This window comes from Nycticebus coucang, chromosome 11 (genome assembly GCF_027406575.1).
Source record: "Nycticebus coucang isolate mNycCou1 chromosome 11, mNycCou1.pri, whole genome shotgun sequence".
Lineage (NCBI taxonomy): Eukaryota > Metazoa > Chordata > Mammalia > Primates > Lorisidae > Nycticebus > Nycticebus coucang.
Genome location: NC_069790.1, coordinates 14,497,143 through 14,504,872, shown reverse-complemented (window position 1 = coordinate 14,504,872; position 7,730 = coordinate 14,497,143).

The following is a 7,730-nucleotide window of genomic DNA, read 5'->3' as shown; positions in this document are numbered from 1 at the left end:
GACTGGGTGGAGGAGAAAGTCGGCCTCAAATTTCACGAGAAGTTTCAGCATGAAGGGAAGGATGTCAGAGGGACGACTCACAGAGGACATAGAGCCCAAGGAGATTTTCTGCTGCTGTTGTTTTGTTTTTTAAGTGTGCAAAGATTCAAACATTTATTTAGGCCAAGGGAAAGAAGCCAAGACAGAAGGGATGGTTGAAGATAAAACAGTAAATATTATATTTGATTGATCACGGTCTTGAAGGAAAACAGATGGGACCAAGGGCAACACTGAACATGTTGGCATATTGGACGTGAGACAGGGTGTCTTAGTCTCTGACCATGGAGGCAAAGGGGTAGGGAAGGACAGAAGAAGATTAATTTCAAATTGGCAAGGAGGGGCAGGAGGTTGTGGCCGTTCATGTCTGTGACCTAAAGATGGGAGACAAGGTCGCCTGCTCAGAGTGAATCTGTGGGGATGTTCAGAAGCCTGTGGAGTGCTGAGGGTAAGATGGGTGAACAAAGCTGAAGGTGGCCCTGCTGAGGCTGATGACTACCAACGGAGTGAGTGGCAATCTGCCCCTCTGTGTGATTGTCTTTGCAAAGTATAGTAATTTAGAAACATAAAAGAGAAAATAAAACATGGTGGATCTGAGATGTTTTCCTGGGTGTATACCAGGAAGTGGGAAAGGTTGAAAGGAACAAGAGTGAGGGGTGGGGAAGGGAGTTCAAAGGGCATCACTTCCTGCAGCCCTGACCTGCCAACCTGCCTGCTGGGACTCCAGTCCTCGGTGCCACAGTAGAAAAGGCAGTTTAGTGATGAAAGTAGGGCCTTCCTGGCTTTCTTCTGCAGGTTTCTAGACTTTGGGATTTTAACTTTTCCTGAAGATAGGAAATGAACATCAATGTATAGTCACCATTATTAATTAATCAAGATTCAGAAGACACTTTGTGTCACTGTTTTGTGCACTGTCGAAGGTAAACAAAAAATTCCCTAGAGCAAAATAATCCAAAGGTTGGCATATTTTGATAATGTTTTATTGTTTTGCATCCAAGTTGTAGAGGCTTGTTAAGCAAAAGCCCATGGAAGATGGTGCATGCTTATGTAAACAAGACCTCATTTAAGCCCTCTTCCTCCCCTAGGTTGGATTATAGCACATCTCCAGAGTAGTAGTTTGCAGATGGAGGTTGATATTCCAAATAGCTTGGGATCTGAAAACACAATTTATGTCCTCACAGACAGTCCCTCAGACCTGCTCCCCCGACCCATTGTCAAAGCTTGTATTTCAGGAGAAGGTTCTAGTGCTACAACTTGTGTGTGCGGTCAGCTTACCAGGTCCCCTGGTGTAGGAGACTTCACACTCATCCTAACACCCATCCTCCCATCTGCACAGTCATCTCCAAATGAGACTGGAGTGTCTCAAACTCTTCAAGCTGTTTTCTTTAAAAAAAAAAAAAACTATTTTTTTTTTTTTTTTTGCTTCACCAAATCTAAACCATTCTCTGCCATTTACTTTTCCCCTTAATTTTTTAAACCCAAGGGTATTTTAAAAGAAAATGTTATCCATATGTTTTTGATTCATTTACACTTAAATCATTAAAAGCCTGTTTTGTAAGAGCTTTTTGATGTCCAAAAAGTATTTTCTGGGTCCTTTTTATATGTCATTTAAAACTGGTCTCCCTTCTCTTTTCCTCCTACTCTGTCCTTTGCTTGGATAAGGAAAAAAAAAAAAGCAGAAAGTTGAATTTTGCTAGAGCAGATGATTTTAACCCTAGGAATGAGCACTGTAAAACCCTCAGCCCACACACATCAATTTATTTCTGAACTGAGAAGTGTGCCCTCTCACACCCCACACAACAGAGACAGGAAACTCAACGTGACACCTTTCCATTTTCATGTTTGTTCACAGAACTATGACCCCGTTGGTTAGCAATCTCTCTGCCAAAATAAATGACACTCTTCAGAGTCTGTTTACAGTCCCCAGCTCTCGCACACTTGGCGAGGCACATACCACCGTGATGTGCACAGGCCACCATCATGTGGCCATCTCTGCTGTCCCTGTGACCACAGATGCCACACCATCATGTAGAGACTTCACCACATTCTTCTTGGGTAGTTGACACCTGAACATGGCTTCTAATAGCCACATCACTCAGTTCCTCTAGGCCGCTGAGATTGTTCCCACCACAAAAGAATATCAAGCCTCATGATTGAGGTCATGATTGAGGTCTCTGAATCATGTCCTTTAATGTTGAGAAAAGTGGGCTTTGGTGGGGGAATCAATTGTGTGAAGTGTGCCCTTTGTTCCAACCCTCCCCTTTGTGTGAAGGCCTCCAGGCATTCCATGTCATTAACTAGTGACATGCGAGGCTTCCAGGCTGGGTTTTCTCCTGCGTCTTCCCAGAGTGGCATTGAGCATCTCTTTCTGAGCCTTGCGCCCTTCAGAAGACACCACATTATGGTATTGGAAAGTTAATGAGCAGGTATGTTTTTTCTCTATGAATATTTTACACCAACCAAATCTTGTAAATAAAATAATAATAAGGGCAATACTGATGGGAAAATGAGTTCTCAAATTGTGAACTATTTTTAAATTAAATAATTGTAGATATAACAGTATGTAGCAAAAGCCAAAGAAATCTGCATACCCTTTAACTTATCAATTTAAGTTGCAGAATTTTATGCAAGTGGAGTAATGATAGATTAGTACCAAGATTTAGGGGCAAGAGTTTGTTTCTAATGGTGAAATATTTGAAATAATATGGAGAACTAACTCAATAATTGAATCAATGAAGTAAAGTGGTTCATAAAAAGCAATAAAGTGCATTCATTTATAATATGGTTGCCAGAGAGCATGCAATATAATTTTTTGCAGTATATTGAGTGTAAAATGTAAATCTTAGAAGGGAATCACCATATGATTCCATGTGGAACCCAAGTATGGGCTAACATAAAAGATAAAAATTGAAGCGTTAAGGTAATTTCAGGTTTTTATTGTATATATTTTTTAAATTTTCTATAATATGCTTGTCATACACTTTTGTAATAGTCTTTGTATTTAAAAAAGATTCACAGAGCCTTCTTGATGTCAAAAAAGTGAATTAAAAAAATACTGCCAGCACTTAATTCTTGATCCAGAATGTGCATGCATTTTTGTAAGAGCATTCAAGGTGTAGACAACTTCTGATTGTATAAATTGGTCCAAATCTCTGTATCAAATGCTCACCTTTCTCCTCTTCTAGCTTTTGCTCAGGATTAACTCTGTACTAATAATTTCATGTTTCTTTGATCCAAGAAGACCATTGTGAGCCTTATCCTCAGAGGGAAGCATCTCTTAGATAAGTCATATATTTCCATCTATTGGAATTAACTTAGAGTTAATGATCCTCCTCTTAACTATGTTCTTTACAACATAAATAAGTACTAGGACCTTCAGGCCATACAAGAGATTACATTGCACATTTTCTCATGAGGGGCAGAATTTTGACTTAAAATTTATAAAAGCAAACTATGTAACCAAAACGTATGTAACCCCACAAAATATTGAACTAAACTTAAAAAAAAAAGTCTCAGTATGATCAGTGAGTTAGTGACCAGGTGAGATTTCAAACAGCACATGTTATATCGAGTAGACTTCTCCATAGCAGACTTGGGTTTGGGGGCCTAGTGGATTTTTCTTAAATTTTACTATAATTACAATCAATTTTCTTTTCTTTTCTTTTCTTTTTATTTATTATTTATTTATTTATTTTATTGTTGGGGATTCATTGAGGGTACAATAAGCCAGGTTACACTGATTGCAATTGTTAGATAAAGTCCCTCTTGCAATCATGTCTTGCCCTCATAAAGTGTGACACACACCAAGGCCCCACCCCCCTCCCTCCGTCCCACTTTCTGCTTTTCCTCCCCCCCCCATAACCTTAATTGTCAATTTTCTAATGTAAGTAATTCTGGTCCATCATTTCTCCGGTCCCTTTCATGACAGCACTTTTCCATAAAGAAAGTCTCTTATTAAATGCCACTTACAGGGTCATTCTGTCCTGCCAATATGTTATCATCTTCATCCCCTTTATTTTTTTCTTGCCACGATAAACCTCAGAAAAATCCTAAACACTTTCACCGGAAAAAGGCTAAACACAACTAACCTTCTCAAGTCACACTCATCTTATTTAACCCTCACAGAATTCTGTAAGGTAGACACCACACTTGCAGATGAGGAGACCAAGACCCACAGAAGTTAGGGAATATACCCGGTGGGGCCCAGAGAGTAATTGACAGGGGCAGGGTTCAACATCAGGGCTGTCTGAACCCAACACACATGTCCTTAGCCGACAAGCTGCCCCTTTTCCATTCGCAAGTGACAATGCATACAAAATACTTAGCACAGTCCCTGCACATTCACCTGCTCGGCCAGGTGGAACGTGCCAGGCCTACAGAACAAAGAGGAGAAAGGCAAGAATCCTCCTCTCACAGTTTTCGGGTATCTCTACTAACTTTTTAAATAATTATGCGAGCTAGAGCATCAGCTCCATTTCATTTCCATATCCTATAAAATGCACATACAATTTCTGGCAACACTGCTAATAGGATAAAATGGCACTCATAGTAAAACATTTTGGAGAGCTACTAACCTGTTATAAAAGACTTTGGTCAGCAGGAAAGAAAAATATCCACAAATCTAATCACATTTCTAAAAGTGACTTTCTGTAATTTAGCCTGTCTCCTTTTGTTTGTATATTTAGATTGTTTCACGATGCCTAAGAAGGATAATTGTTTTAGCATACTTTCCACTTCATGACATGAAAATTTATATTAATATTAAATACGTAACCTTGTTGGGTCAGTGTTTTATATCTTCTTTCTTCTTTACGGTGTAGTAAGTCAAGAACAAAAAAAGCAGGGGTCTAGAGTATATTGTACGATTGCCCGTTTGGAATCCTGAATCGCACGCGCTCTCTTCCGACCTCTGAGTGCATCAGGATTCCTAAAAAATTCATGAAAAGTTCTTTCAGGACCTGAGAAGGTGTGGTTATGACTTTTATTAAAAATCACCACAGAAATAAAATTCTTCCATATCATGATTTCACAATAAACATTAAATACATAGAAGAACAAACTTCATATTTGAACAGCACTAAGGCCTGAAACTTACATTTTTAAGTCATATGGACTTTCAGGTTTCAGAGTTGTCGTTGGCCGAGTGGAAATGTTTAAATGGACATAGATCCAAGTATGCTTCATGTGATTTCATTCTTAGAGGGCATAACTAAGGCTCCTGGAAAGTAGGTCAAAACCCGCATCAATAGCTGACCAAGAATAGTCCATCAGCAGCAATTAAGCAAAAAAAGAGTCTCCTCCCCAAAAGAAAGCTACACTTCCTTTGATTGACAGGCAAATAGAAACTACAAAGCCACACTATTTTATATAAATGTTACCACATAGATTTAGATATCTTTTTTTTTTTTTTTTTTTTTTTTTTTGCAGTTTCTCTCTGGGGCTGGGCTTGAACCCACCACTCCGGCATATGGGGCCAGCGCCCTACTCCTTTGAGCCACAGGTGCTGCCTGATTTAGACATCTTTTGACAGCCCATGTTTTGAATCTCTAGTGATACCAATTCTGTGGTTACAGACTGGCCACCACCCTACAATTCCTGCCAAACAACCATTGTCTGAAGATGTGGGTCATAGAAGCAATGAGAATTAGCCTCCTAAGGGTTAAAGTAGTCAAGTCACTCACAAAGGAATCCTGTTAGGGTCTGTTGAAGATTAACAGACCACCACACAAAAGCCCCAAAGCATCCTTCAACCTTCTGGGAAAAAAATGTACTAAAAATGTTACCATGGGAACAACCAATTAAATAAACCAATAAAAGAGGACAACTATCTACACCTCAACCAAACAACACAAACAAACAATAAAAAAAGAGCACCATAAATCAATCAAGTTTTAAATGTTACCAGAAAAGTGGAGATGGAGGAGAGCATAGGAAAGAAGGAAAATAAAATTCCCTAGCCCGTGATAAATAAAACAATAATAAAGTAGCAAAAATAAAGTTGGCAATAAGGCCCAACACTGAAATTAGTATCCATATTGTTAATACAAATGGACTTTCTCTTTGGTGATGTTAATGGGTCATTTGTGATTTTATCCTAAAATCGTGGGTTTTGAATTAGCAACATTTGGAGGACCATTTCTCTGGGAAGTAAATAAAAGAGGCTCACGGCCACACGATGAAGCCTTCTTTGTGTTTTCAGATACTGTCTTGTAGTCCAAGAAATTTTGTTATATCTCAGGGAAAATTGAGCCACCATCTCTGAACAGGGCTGGAGGCCTGACTCTCCCTTAATTGGGAAGCCAGTTATCCATAGTCCAAGAAAGTAAATCCATCCAATGTTTTTTGGATGCTAACAGCCTTTTCCATCTTAAGTTCTGAATTTGTGGACCAAGGAGAAAAGTCATTTACAGAGAACTAGGATCAGAAATGGGTGAGACAATTGACTGCTAGCCGGAATGATTGATTTGAGGGAGATCCTTACAGAAAGAGTAATTTTATTCTTCTGTGTTTATCAATTGCTATCTCTGTCTTTAAAGGTTATTCGCAGAATTAATTAAACGCATGCGTCCACATCACTTCCCATTTAAATTTGAGGACAGAGAAACTAACAGGGGATGGTTAACTGTTAGCACCTCCAGAGAGCCACATCTATCATGAGAACTTGGGAAATAACTGTTAGCACCTCCAGAGAGCCACATCTATCATGAGAACTTGGGAAATTCTTCCCTGCTAACAGCCACTTCTCAAAGATACAATGGAGCTCAGAAACATCAACAGACGTTTGATAACAGCCATATACAATGCAACACAACCCAAATCTCTTTTGCTTTCAAGGCCCTCACTATCTTATTGGCCTAAGGGAGGGCAGGCCAGGCTATATTTTTCTAGTTTGGGTGAGCACAGACTGTTGGATCCCAGAAATCATAACTGAAAAGATTCTTGGCAACAGTGGTTTCTGGATGCAAATCATAGCTTCATTGTTCCATTGTCCTATCAGCTGAATGGATTTCGTCATTTCATTCTCCTCCCACCCTCCTCAGAATCTCCACTTGTACTTTTTGCACTTAGAGATAATGCAAAATCGTGGTCTTTAATAACTGGAAATTTCCTTTGTGTTTGGGGTCCATTAGAGGCCAACAAATGTTCCAGTTGCCTGTTGGAATGGAATGTTATATAGTACTAAGGGCATTGTTATTCGCCATTTGTGTGTTCCCTTAATCTCTAGGGCAATGGAGGTTTCTCAGTGATTGTGACAGAACCTCATTTGAGGGAGAGAAGACTGACACACATTTTACTGTCTTTGTGGAGATACCAAAGTAATTGGGTCTTAACTGTGTATTTGTTAGCGACCTGTGGTTCCTAAACAGATGTCCTCCTGAGGTATTTCAGCTCGCAGCAGCTGTGGTCGGAGGCAAAACCATTCTCTGAAAGGGTGGGGTCCGCCTTTTCTCTTTGTTTACCCATTGTGGGATTGGAAACATTACTGGGGCACTGCTCAATTAAAAATAATGGAAAAGCTCGCTTAGTTAGGAGGGCAGTAAGCATGCTTTAAGAAAGGATAGAAGAACTTGGGCTAATTTTAGCTGCAGTTCAAATTTCAAAATCAAACCTAAATTCTTTGGTGCGTTAGCTTTCTTGACATTGACAAAAATATAACTTCCTGCTTTTTGAAGAACAGACTTTAAAAATTTTAA